General features: G+C 42.0%; 1 protein-coding gene across 9 annotated transcripts in view; it reads right to left on the minus strand.

The window, feature by feature from the left end:
* FSTL5 (follistatin like 5) overlaps positions 1-13,715 on the minus strand; it is a 561,575-nt gene that overhangs the window by 532,912 nt on the left and 14,948 nt on the right. Inside the window, exon 2 of one of the 9 annotated variants that reach the window (XM_073341502.1) lies at positions 387-479. The exons of the other annotated variants lie outside the window; for them this stretch is intronic. The gene's annotated coding sequence lies outside the window, so the exon portion shown is untranslated. The remainder of the gene's footprint in view (positions 1-386; positions 480-13,715) is intronic. 9 annotated transcript variants of the gene reach the window in all.

Below are 13,715 nucleotides of genomic sequence, written 5' to 3' on the forward strand. Positions count from 1 at the left end.
TGGCAGTGAACAATCACCTGAACCAATAATTGTTGGAGTAGCCAAATTTTCTAGAAATAACGCCCAGAAAAGGTTTTAACATTTTATAAATGTCTACAATGCTGTCTTATCTACAGCTTCTCCCTAAACTGCTCACTGTCCCTGAAAGATTCTTATTCCCAGCGTCTTCCTCAAGTTGTCCTTATATGTCTCTTTCTCTCAAAGAACAGAAACAATGTCCTTCCATGACTAATCACAACTAACATAATTAAATTTCCTAATACAGAATAATGGATTGAATTGTTCACATTCAATGTATAGATTTAAAAAAGAAAAGAAAATCTCTTATGAGAAAAATGTTAAGTAAGTAGATTTGGGGAAATTTCCTTATGCATGCTAGATAGTACCTTATTCTGAGAAGTCCCAGCAGAGTCAATGGAAGTCAGGAATTAGCAGAATAGGGTATTACCCAACATGAGTAAGATTATTGGAATAGTATGCTGTGTGAGAAAAAAGAGAAGCCTTAGTAAATTATTTACACTTATTTTTAACTTGAATTTAATATTAACTTTTTCGCAATAAATAAAATTAGATATACCCATAATAATACCAGATTCCTTAGTTCCGGTGACACAGATCTAAATGGAATATAATGAAATGGGAAACACTGCAAACTTAACCCCTTCTCATTACATCCTTGAGATTGTAATCTCAGAGTCTCTCCTGAATGCTGTAAGGAAAGAAACATGATAAAGGTATTATCCTTCACAGGCCTCAGAGGAGCCTTTTTAATAGAATTGAGCTGTGCCTGTTGATCTTATTTTCCCATAAAGCTTCAAAGCTCAGTCTCATGGAACTACTGTGTTTACCACCATTGCTATTTGTACTCAGTGCTAGTATACAGAACATGTATAGTCAGCTAAGCAGTCCCTTTCTTCTCTTGTTAACTGGGCTTGTTATTACTGCTTCCTTAATATCCTAGGGGATTCATGTACATGATCATGTCAGCTGCCGAACTGGTGGGAATTACAACTGTTGTATATTATGAAATCATGAGTATTATGTCTGTCAGCTTAAAACTCATGTAAACACTATGTTCTATTGTCATAAATATAAAGGGAAGGGTAAACCCCTTTGAAATCCCTCCTGGCCAGGGGAAAGCTCCTCTCACCTGTAAAGGGTTAAGAAGCTAAAGGTAACCTCGCTGGCACCTGACCAAAATGACCAATGAGGAGACAAGATACTTTCAAAAGCTGGGAGGAGGGAGAGAAACAGAGGGTCTGTGTCTGTCTGTATGCTGGTTTCTGCCAGGGATAGACCAGGAATGGAGCCTTAGAACTTTTAGTAAGTAATCTAGCTAGGTATGTGTTAGATTATGATTTCTTTAAATGGCTGAGAAAAGAATTGTGCTGAATAGAATAACTATTTCTGTCTGTGTATCTTTTTTGTAACTTAAGGTTTTGCCTAGAGGGGTTCTCTATGTTTTTGAATCTAATTACCCTGTAAGATATCTACCATCCTGATTTTACAGGGGGGATTTCTTTATTTCTATTTACTTCTATTTTTTATTAAAAGTCTTCTTGTAAAACACTGAGTGCTTTTTCATTGTTCTCAGATCCAAGGGTTTGGGTCTGTGGTCACCTATGCAAATTGGTGAGGCTTTTTATCCAACATTTCCCAGGAAAGGGGGGGTGCAAGTGTTGGGAGGATTGTTCATTGTTCTTAAGATCCAAGGGTCTGGGTCTGTAGTCACCTAGGCAAATTGGTGAGGCTTTTTACCAAACCTTGTCCGGGAAGTATTTTGGGGGGAAGGACGCGTCCAAACAGCTCTTCCCCAGTAACCAGTATTAGTGTGGTGGTGGTAGCAGCCAGTCCAAGGATAACGGGTGTAATATTTTGTACCTTGGGGAAGTTTTGACCTAAGCTGGTAAAGATAAGCTTAGGAGGTTTTTCATGCAGGTCCCCACATCTGTACCCTAGAGTTCAGAGTGGGGGAGGAACCTTGACATCTATGTTTTCAATAATATTAATATTTTGGCGAGTATTTTTATTTTTTTTTCATTGCATAGGCTTAGGACAGTTATCAAGAGAGGTGCAGAACTGGTTTGAAAAAGTGCAGCTGTATGTTTCTTCTAACATGAAGGGTTTAACTTCTCAGCATTGTATTTTCTACATTCTCTGTGCACGAGATAGATTTTTGTCATGTAATTTTTCAATATAACCTTGAAATAATTTTAAAAACCCACTCTTTTAAAAGGTATTGATTGTTTTTGTTTTGTTTTTCTGGCTATGGAAAATACTAAGTTTGAACAACTAAAATAATGAGAAGAAAAAACAGCAGTTGCTACTTTGTCAACTCACTGTTAGGCTTATTCTAACAATTAATTGTTGTTAATTATTATTCTCACTGATAAACTTATTCTTGCTTATCCTGTAGTAAGAACAGTGCCCACTAAAGTTAATGAATGTTTGTCCAATCAGTTAAGATAACGGGTTGAAGGATATCAGACTGTCCAGCCTTAGATAGTATGCACTATTTACTTTAACATCCCCTTTAATCTTTGACAATCTAGGGAAACCTCAGAGTCTGCACTTCAGCTAGAAATTAGTTAGATAGTGGGTCTGTGCCAAAGCCAACTGAAGTCCCTAGAAAGATCTCCAGATTTTGGAGCCAGCTGTGTATACCATGAGGTTTTGAGCACCCTTCAGAGTCACTGACTACCATGGGAGTTAAGACCATTCAGCAACTGTCACGGCTGGACCCAAATTATATTTTCCCCATTGACCATCTCAGACTAATTCTCCAACAGACTATGGATGAAATCCTATCCTTGCTAAAAATCAATGGCAAAACTTCTATTGACTTCAATGGGACCAGGATGTCACCCTGTTTCTAGAACTGTGCTGATATCACTGATGATGCTGGTGCACAGAGAAAGAATGGAGCAAAAAAGATCTTTGGTATGAAATCTGCCATTCTTCCCTCTCACTCTCCAATAATCAGTTTAAAAAAATTATGAAAACAAATCTTAAGTTTCTAAAAGAATACTTTATAAAATCATAACAACAGGTCCTTAAATAATACAAAATAATTGACCATGTTCTATGCTTAAGGTAAATATACATTTGTGGAAAATATTTTTTCTTCCCTATTTCATTGCTCTGGGTTTTTTCCTCTCTGCTTGGGAGGGAGCTAGCTTTGGTTCTATGTTAAAGCTATCAAGGTCAACTTTCTTGATGAGGCTGAATATATCATAGTCAGAAATAAGTGCAGAAAATTGCACTTGTTCTGTCAGTCAGGAAAGAAGCTTGAGTTGCTAGGGTAATGTAATGTATTCAACATCTTTCTTAGATCTGTCAATCGAGGAAGCTTCCAGAACTTATCAGAGCTTCAGTCTTTGGGAACAGTTTGGAGAGACATCATTGGCCCCAGTTAGAAGTGGATCCATCATGCCTGCTAGCCTAGGGGCTTCACTTGGACAGTTTGTTGAAGATTAAATAGAACTGTGGGGAATATAAAGTGAATTATATATTTTCAAGCATTTAAAGAACAACAAATAAAGAAGTAGCAGCAGCAAATATTCTAACCCACAGATTATCATGTTCAATGAAACATATATACCATAATTGTAGGAGTTGTCTCTAGCATATACATTCTACTATTGATAGACCTCTAGTCTATCAATGCATAAAATATTTTCATTTAACTGCACTAATATAATCTCATTTCAGCTTTTCTATTGCAAGGCCATTGATGATATAAGAATTTATTTACTGTCTCCTCTGAATCCCATCTATTATAATCAGGAACTTCACAGCATGCAATGTACTATTATGCTCAAACTAATTTTATTTGATTCAAAAGAGTTTTAATAGTTTAGTGATAATATATGTAAATAATTAAAAACTACTGGAATTGACAATGGTCATATTATATATATATAATATATATATATACACACACACATACACACTGATGACTTAGACTGCTCCTCCAGGGATGGTGCAACTACATGTTTCTCCTTACTGTGGGCAGATTGTTAATCCCTATGATATCGCTAGATTCATTATACAAAGAAACTGGCCTCCAAACACAGAACACACTGTTGGTATCCATGAAATGCAATGCAACTGTCTTTGGCATGCCCACCCATTCTTGAAGAGTATAAATCAGCTATTTCTTAATCCTCACTACTGTAGTTTAATTTCACGCATCAACCTCCAAATGCTAACTCTTGTAGTAAGTTGAAAGAGGGGATCAAGGAAGATTAATTCTTAATGTTAAGGGATGTAGAACACTCACCATTTCAATGGTGGCAACTGTTCCTTAGTGAGCAACAAAATTACCTCTAGTTAAAAATGTGTGCAACACAATGACCTTATTCCTCAGTTTTCAAGGAAAAAACATAGTATACAATGTTTATCAGAACTACTATTAAAAGAACCTAGCAGTCTCTCAAATCAGAATTCTGTTTTCTTTAATCATCATCCTTAAGGATATGCATCATAGAATCATAGAATATCAGGGTTGAAAGGGACCTCAGGAGGTCATCTAGTCCAACCCCTTGCTCAAAGCAAGACCAATCCCCAACTAAATCATCCCAGCCAGGGCTTTGTCAAGCCTGACCTTAAAAACTTCTAAGGAAGGAGATTCCACCACCTCCCTAGGTAACGCATTCCAGTGTTTTACCACCCTCCTAGTGAAAACGTTTTTCCTAATAGATGCTGGCCCATGTTCTAGTGGCACAAAAAGGCTGAAAACTTGCCCTAGGAGGGCATCTAAGCATTCCCCCTGCATGGGGGAATCAGAGCTAGCACCAGCCAGCACTACATAACATCCTTCTAGCCCGTCCTATTGTACTGTGCATGTCAGAGACATGACAGCGGAGGGAGCATAGGAGGCCACAGCTATCCTAATGCTCACACTTTGTTTAAATGACTTTTGTGTACATCTGGTGAAGGCTCATCTGTTAGATTTCGATTTACTGTCAACCATCATGTCTTTCATTCATTCTTTATGAAAGATTTGCGAGATAGTGAGTTTGTACTTCCAGAGCATTTTCCAAAGTTTCTCTTAGCATTTTAATGTAATTTTGTTTTACCTTCAGTTTCCGGTTAATTACAAGAAAACTATCTTTATATTGGACGTGGTCTAAGACATCTTGTAGTTCCTCAGGTTATTTGGATAGTTCTGTGCCTTACTTTCTCAATATCATCAGACAGTTCTGGTAAAGAATCTTTATGTCAGCCTGTCTAATACAATTCTTGAATGATTCTTGCCAATGCTGTCTGGCATCCAACTTCCAAAACATGGGTTAATGTAGTCTGAAACTTGTTCCTGTTTTTTTTCTGATAAATAACTTAGCCCTGGTCTACACTAGGACTTTAGGTCGAATTTAGCAACGTTAAATAGATTTAAACCTGCACCTGTCCACACAGTGAAGCCCTTTATTTCGACTTAAAGGGCTCTTAAAATCGATTTCCTTACTCCACCCCTGACAAGTGGATTAGCGCTTAAATCGACGTTCCCAGCTCGAATTTGGGGTACTGTGGACACAATTCGATGGTATTGGCCTCCGGGAGCTATCCCAGAGTGCTCCATTCTGACCGCTCTGGACAGCACTCTCAACTCAGATGCACTGGCCAGGTAGATAGGAAAAGAACCGCGAACTTTTGAATCTCATTTCCTGTTTGGCCAGCGTGGCAAGCTGCAGGTGACCATGCAGAGCTCATCAGCACAGGTGACCATGATGGAGTCCCAGAATCGCAAAAGAGCTCCAGCATGGACCGAACGGGAGGTACGGGATCTGATCGCTGTTTGGGGAGAGGAATCCGTGCTATCAGAACTCCGTTCCAGTTTTCGAAATGCCAAAACCTTTGTGAAAATCTCCCAGGGCATGAAGGACAGAGGCCATAACAGGGACCCGAAGCAGTGCCGCGTGAAACTGAAGGAGCTGAGGCAAGCCTACCAGAAAACCAGAGAGGCGAACAGCCGCTCTGGGTCAGAGCCCCAAACATGCCGCTTCTATGATGAGCTGCATGCCATTTTAGGGGGTTCAGCCACCACTACCCCAGCCGTGTTGTTTGACTCCTTCAATGGAGATGGAGGCAATACGGAAGCAGGTTTTGGGGACGAAGAAGATGATGATGAGGAGGAGGTTGTAGATAGCTCACAGCAAGCAAGCGGAGAAACCGGTTTTCCCGACAGCCAGGAACTGTTTCTCACCCTAGACCTGGAGCCAGTACCCCCCGAACCCACCCAAGGCTGCCTCCTGGACCCAGCAGGCGGAGAAGGGACCTCTGGTGAGTGTACCTTTTAAAATGCTATACATGGTTTAAAAGCAAGCATGTGAAAGGATTACTTTGCCCTGGCATTTGCGGTTCTCCTAGATGTAGTCCTAAAGCCTTTGCAAAAGGTTTCTGGGGAGGGCAGTCTTATTTCGTCCTTCATGGTAGGACACTTTATCACTCCAGGCCAGTAACACATACTCGGGAATCACTGTAGAACAAAGCATTGCAGTGTATGTTTGCTGGCATTCAACCAAAATCCGTTCTTTCTCTCTCTGTGTTATCCTCAGGAGAGTGAGATATAATTCATGGTCACCTGGTTGAAATAGGGTGCTTTTCTTCAGGGACACTCAGTATAGCCCATTCCTGCTGGGCTGTTTGCCTGTGGCTGAACAGAAATGTTCCCCGCTGTTAGCCACAGGGAGGGGGGAAGGTTGAGGGGGTAGTCACGCGGTGGGAGGAGGCAAAATGCGACCTTGTAACGAAAGCACATGTGCTATGTATGTAATGTTAACAGCAAGGTTTACCCTGAAAGAGTGTAGCGACTGTTTTATAAAATGTGTCTTTTTAAATACCGCTGTCCCTTTTTTTTTTCTCCACCAGCTGCATGTGTTTCAATGATCACAGGATCTTCTCCTTCCCAGAGGCTAGTGAAGCTTAGAAAGAAAAAAAAACGCACTCGCGATGAAATGTTCTCCGAGCTCATGCTGTCCTCCCACACTGACAGAGCACAGACGAATGCGTGGAGGCAAATAATGTCAGAGTGCAGGAAAGCACAAAATGACCGGGAGGAGAGGTGGCGGGCTGAAGAGAGTAAGTGGCGGGCTGAAGAGAGTAAGTGGCGGGCTGAAGACAGGGCTGAAGCTCAAATGTGGCGGCAGCGTGATGAGAGGAGGCAGGATTCAATGCTGAGGCTGCTGCAGGACCAAACCAGAATGCTCCAGTGTATGGTTGAGCTGCAGCAAAGGCAGCTGGAGCACAGACTGCCACTGCTGCCCCTCTGTAACCAACCGCCCTCCTCCCCAAGTTCCATAGCCTCCACACCCAGATGCCCAAGAACGCGGTGGGGGGGCCTCCGGCCAACCAGCCACTCCACAACAGAGGATTGCCCAAAAAAAAGAAGGCTGTCATTCAATAAATTTTAAAGTTGTAAACTTTTGAAGTGCTGTGCTTAAAGTGCTATGTGGCATTTTCCTTCCCTCCTCCACCACCCCTCCTGGGATACCTTGGTAGTCATCTCCCTATTTGTGTGATGAATGAATAACGAATGCATGACTGTGAAGCAGCAATGACTTTATTGCCTCTGCAAGCGGTGATTAAAGGGAGGAGGGGAGGGTGGTTAGCTTACAGGGAAGTAGAGTGAACCAAGGGGCGGGGGGTTTCATCAAGGAGAAACAAACAGAACTTTCACTCTGTAGCCTGGCCAGTCATGAAACTGGTTTTCAAAGCTTCTCTGATGCGTACCGCGCCCTCCTGTGCTCTTCTAACCGCCCTGGTGTCTGGCTGCGCGTAACCAGCAGCTAGGCGATTTGCCTCAACCTCCCACCCCGCCATAAACGTCTCCTCCTTACTCTCACAGATATTGTGGAGCACACAGCAAGCAGTAATAACAGTGGGAATATTGGTTTCGCTGAGGTCTAAGCGAGTCAGTAAACTGCGCCAGCGCGCCTTTAAACGTCCAAATGCACATTCTACCACCATTCTGCACTTGCTCAGCCTGTAGTTGAACAGCTCCTGACCACTGTCCAGGCTGCCTGTGTACGGCTTCATGAGCCATGGCATTAAGGGGTAGGCTGGGTCCCCAAGGATACATATAGGCATTTCAACATCCCCAACAGTTATTTTCTGGTCTGGGAAGAAAGTCCCTTCCTGCAGCTTTTGAAACAGACCAGAGTTCCTGAAGATGCGAGCGTCATGCACCTTTCCCGGCCATCCCACGTTGATGTTGGTGAAACGTCCCTTGTGATCCACCAGAGCTTGCAGCACTATCGAAAAGTACCCCTTGCGGTTTATGTACTCGCCGGCTTGGTGCTCTGGTGCCAAGATAGGGATATGGGTTCCGTCTATAGCCCCACCACAGTTAGGGAATCCCATTGCAGCAAAGCCATCCACTATGACCTGCACATTTCCCAGGGTCACTACCCTTGATATCAGCAGATCTTTGATTGCGTGAGCTACTTGCATCACAGCAGCCCCCACAGTAGATTTGCCCACTCCAAATTGATTCCCAACTGACCGGTAGCTGTCTGGCGTTGCAAGCTTCCACAGGGCTATCGCCACTCGCTTCTCAACTGTGAGGGCTGCTCTCATCCTGGTATTCATGCGCTTCAGGGCAGGGGAAAGCAAGTCACAAAGTTCCATGAAAGTGCCCTTACGCATGCGAAAGTTTCGCAGCCACTGGGAATCGTCCCAGACCTGCAACACTATGCGGTCCCACCAGTCTGTGCTTGTTTCCCGAGCCCAGAATCGGCGTTCCACAGCATGAACCTGCCCCATTAGCACCATGATGCATGCATTGGCAGGGCCCATGCTTTCAGAGAAATCTGTGTCCATGTCCTGATCACTCACGGAACCGCGCTGACGTCGCCTCCTCGCCCGGTATCGCGTTGCCATGTTCTGGTGCTGCATATACTGCTGGATAATGCGTGTGGTGGTTGATGTGCTCCTAATTGCCAAAATGAGCTCAGCGGCCTCCATGCTTGCCTTGGTATGGCGTCCGCACAGAAAAAAGGCGCGGAACGATTGTCTGCCGTTGCTCTGACGGAGGGAGGGGAGACTGACGACACGGCTTACAGGGTTGGCTTCAGGGAGCTAAAATCAACAAAGGGTGTGCCTGTACATCAAGGAGTATTTCAGGCAGGACTGCACGGAGGGTTCCAATAAGAAATGGTGCACCAAAGTTATCGTTGTTATTGGAACAAGGAGGTTAGCCTGGCCTCTGATTGATACATGGCTAGATTAACCTCGCTGCGCCTTCTCTGTGACTGACTACAGTGTGATCTAGACAGGGGAGGAGGAAAATGAGTACAAAACAAATCTGGTCTATTTCTTGTTCTGACCCACTCCATCTATCCTTTACATCTTTGGCTGGCAGCAGACAAAAAAGGCACGAAATGATTGTCTGCCCTTGCTTTCACGGGGGGAGGGAGGGTGGGAACGGGGTCCTGACGATATGTACCCAGAACCACCCGCGACAATGTTTTAGCCCCATCAGGCATTGGGATATCAACCCAGAATTCCAATGGCCAGCGGAGACTGCGGGAACTGTGGGATAGCTACCCACAGTGCAACGCTCCGGAAGTCGACGCTTGCCTCGGTACTGTGGAAGCGCTCCGCCGAGTTAATGCACTTAATGCACTTAGAGCATTTTCTGTGGGGACACACACACTCGAATATATAAAACCGATTTCAAAAAAACCGACTTCTATAAATTCGACCTAATTTCGTAGTGTAGACATACCCTTAGCATAATAAGGGCATATCCCTTTAGACTAGGAGCAAGAAATATAACTTTTTGTTCTCTGGTCCATTGGTTCATTTGCCCTATTATCTCAAAATGAGCATAATAAGCTTCAAAATATTATTTTACTTCAAAGCTGACTGGTTTCTGAATTGATTGATTAACCAAGCTGTCTACATAAGCACTTGTCACAGTTTTTTGTGGCTGTAAACTTGTTTCTGGATTCCATAGCATAAAAGTGTAACTTTCCTCTGTAGGACTTCCCTGAATTCCTGAAGAAGGAACTGTAGGTTGTAATTCAGACAGATTCTTTCCACAGACTTTGTAGCTCAGTAGGTGATGGTCTAAAATGGTCTGCATTCCTTTTGAACAAAAATTAGTCCTTGATTTGTTTCTTCTTTAAATGTGTTAATCTTATGAGCTGTTTCTTCAATCATTTTGTAGAATTTTTTCCTAAGTTTTACTTCCAGCCATGATTATTTTGTGACAACATTCATGTTTTCATGTTGCTCAGTTTATTTGATCATGCTTTTGTAGCAGGTTTTTATTTACCTTTCTATATTTCATAATATTTGGTTAGGTATACCTGGCTGCTTTTCTCCCGTCCTTCTATTTCATTTTATGTGGCTTTGATATGGTCTTTATGTGTTCCATACATATTTGTCCCGGTTAATTTTATTTTTTTTCCATTAGTTGGCCACTAATTTCATTTGCCAGGTTTTTGGTTTCATCAGTATTTGTAGAATGTTAATAAAGACCAGGTAACAGAAAACAGCTCAGCTGCCTCTGTGAACTCTTTATGGAATTCAAGGGAAGTAATCTCTTGAAGGTTTTTTTAAATATAAAAAATTAAGTCAAAAATACACTGTAAAAGTGGATCTGTAGAACCACAACTACATGGCTCAAAACTACTACTCAACATTCCTCAAGCATGACAGACACAGAGCTATGTGGTTTCATTCTGTGTTTGAACACTCCAAATCTTTTAGGTTACAGCAGAGCCAGCATGAGAACTACACCTGTATTACAACTTAATTTACATTAAAATCCTCACCTCCTTAATATTGCTTTGGAAGCTGATGACTATTTTTAATATTATTACATTTATCCAAAAGCTAGCCTAAATAGAAAGTCTAATATAAAATCATATATTTATAAAATATTAAGACATTAAATAATGAAGCTAAATAGTAGTAATAATAATACTTTTTCCCATTAGATACATTAGCAAGAATTATTTACAGTTCTCCACTAACAAAAGGTGACACTGAAATATATACTTTTTCTTAAACAAGGATCACCTGCAGGTTTTTCTTGCACTAACTGGTGGCTCTATCAATTTCTGTTTTTATGTCTATGCTCGCCAAGCCTCCCTACATTAATATGGAAGATTTGTTTCCAGAGATGCATGTGTAACTCACATGTTCTTGACTGAAGCATTTGACTTTGTTTGGCCTAAAGAAAGGGAGATAAGCAGTGGAGAGGACATAAGGATTTCAGCTGGAATATTCTGTCTTTATAAACTTGCAGAATGCTGTGCAGGTCAACTCAGCTAGAAGGGCACAGAAACATCCAGAAATAGGATATGATGGTTAACTAAACATGCTCACTAGCTGTTTCTGTAGCTGTATAGGTATTTTTTGTGTTGGATGAACCCTGTGGTAGGTCACACTCTATTCACTAATCTGAGAGCTGAGCCACTCAGCATATAGGGGCTGGGAAGATAAAGGAAAGGATATAAACATATGGGTTAAAGACAGCCCTGACTGATATAGGACTGAGGAATGTGTCTGCTGCGAAGGTGGGTTCCAATACCAGAAGCACTCTGGATACAGGTCAGCGCTATTCCAGCTTTACTTATTAGGGAAGCTCTCCATTAACATGTTTGGTCCACCCCGGTATATGGACCTAGAGGAAGAGCTGGTAGGGGAGCATCTATTACCCCTAGAGGCTACACAGCTATTAACTAACTGGAACTCTTTCAGGGGCTAGTCTGAGGGAGGTAAAGGTTTGTAAATTCTTGCCTGAATGACCCGAGTTTATGGAAAAAAGATAGTGACCTATATAGTGAAACCTTTGTAGAAATCCAGGGAATGGATATGTTATACGCTGATCCCACTACCTGTACCACTCTGGATGCAGACCAGAGATTTCTGTTTTACCAGCAACTGAGAAGACCAATCAACTGTTAGCCCAAGGGTTCGAATGCTGCTAGCTATACAGATTCCCAGACAATTTGCTGTCAGGGTTCTGAAGAATTTGAAAGGACTGAGATGCTGCCACTCTTCCCAAGTTCTGAAGAATCCAGGTGACACATACTACATATTACAGTCACATTACAGAGACTAATAAATCATCTCTATAAAAAGATCAGAAAGAAGTGAGTTCATTGATATCCGTTAAAGTATAGAAGTGTAAATGTTAAGTTGAAACATTGCATTTAAATACGAAAAAACAAAAAAAAACAAAAAAGAGGGAGGGGGGAAGGGGAGAAGGGAAGTCTATATGAGGAACACCAGTAGATTTACTATTTGATAGCTTTTGTTTAAAAGTTATTCATCGTCTTCTATGTACTATTTATAATGTTTTCTGTATGCACTAAATGTTTGTCTACAAAGAAACTGTATAGTTAACTCTTTGAAGTTTGACTGAGGACTATTACCACCTACTCCTTAGGGTATTACATACAATAACCCTGAGGTTTATCTCTGTGTAATACTTTCTGAGAAGTCCGGAAATAGACACAACTCTGGCCTGTGCTTCAGGAAAGAGAGCTTGTCTAATCAATGAATTAGTCTGGAGCAAGCTGGAGTCTGAATCTACTGTGCTACAGTGTCCACGTGGATCCTGCTGCTGCTCGCTAGTGCACAATGAACAATGCAAAGCATAATAGGCAACTTTTAGTATGTGGCAGCAGGGTCCACATGGACAGTTAGCGTGGAGAACACTGGAGTGCAGTAGATATAAACCCCAACTTGCAGCACACTAACTAATCATTTAGACATGTCCAGAGTTAATCTGAGATGCAGGAAGAAGGGCATGCAGTAGAGTTATATATATTTCCTCAGCGTCCCACTACCCCTTTACACATGCTTTCTGGAGAAGAGCAGAACACTAGCAAATCATTCATTTAGCACTGAAGATGTAGACAGCATTTGTAATGCATACGTTATTCCACTTTGGGAAATTTTGTTCAGATACAGAAAAAACAATTTTTAGCATTGCTGGCCAGAGCTACCTTTACACAAGTCAAATTAATGTAATTTTTCTTGATACCACATATCCATCACCATGAATGTGCTTTCATTGCTGTAGTAAAACACTGTCTTGGATTTGATAATATATCATGCAGACAGCCAAAAGCTAATATGCATACATGGAAACTGAGGAAGTGACACATTTCTGGTGGTGAGGTGGCATAATGTTTATTATTCCAATTACTATAATATCCCTTCAGTAGTTATATCTGCAATGGGAATATGCTGGGCCTGATTCTCCTCTCCTTTTAACTGATGTACATTTGGTAAGATCCTATTAATGTCAATAAAGTTATGTGTAAGAGTGGTCTCACCACTGGCATGCCCCCTCATGGCGGGGTGTGGCATAGCCAGCTCTCATCTAGTGCCCCCTACTGACAATCAACCACTCCAGCCTTGTGGGAGTTTGCCTCTTCTTGTGACTCAGCCCTCTAGCCAGGTCATCATTAGTCCCACTCCCTTCAGGATAACAAAATTCCAATGTTCTTATTAAAGGTCTTCAGCTCCAACTCTGGGCCCTGTGGTCTCATCTCAGGGTTTTCAAATGTCCTCATCTGAGTATATCAAAGGGCGCTTTATGCCACCTTCCCCAGTAGTTGGTAGGGGAACCCAGGCCCTCCCACTCCTCTGAGTTCCAGCCCAGGTACCAGTTAATGACAACACAAGGTCTGTCTATTCAGACCCACCCCCGGCTACCCTTGTGGGTTTCTTCCTACCTCAGGCAATCAGCA

Source organism: Lepidochelys kempii, chromosome 4 (genome assembly GCF_965140265.1).
Source record: "Lepidochelys kempii isolate rLepKem1 chromosome 4, rLepKem1.hap2, whole genome shotgun sequence".
NCBI classification, from domain to species: domain Eukaryota; kingdom Metazoa; phylum Chordata; order Testudines; family Cheloniidae; genus Lepidochelys; species Lepidochelys kempii.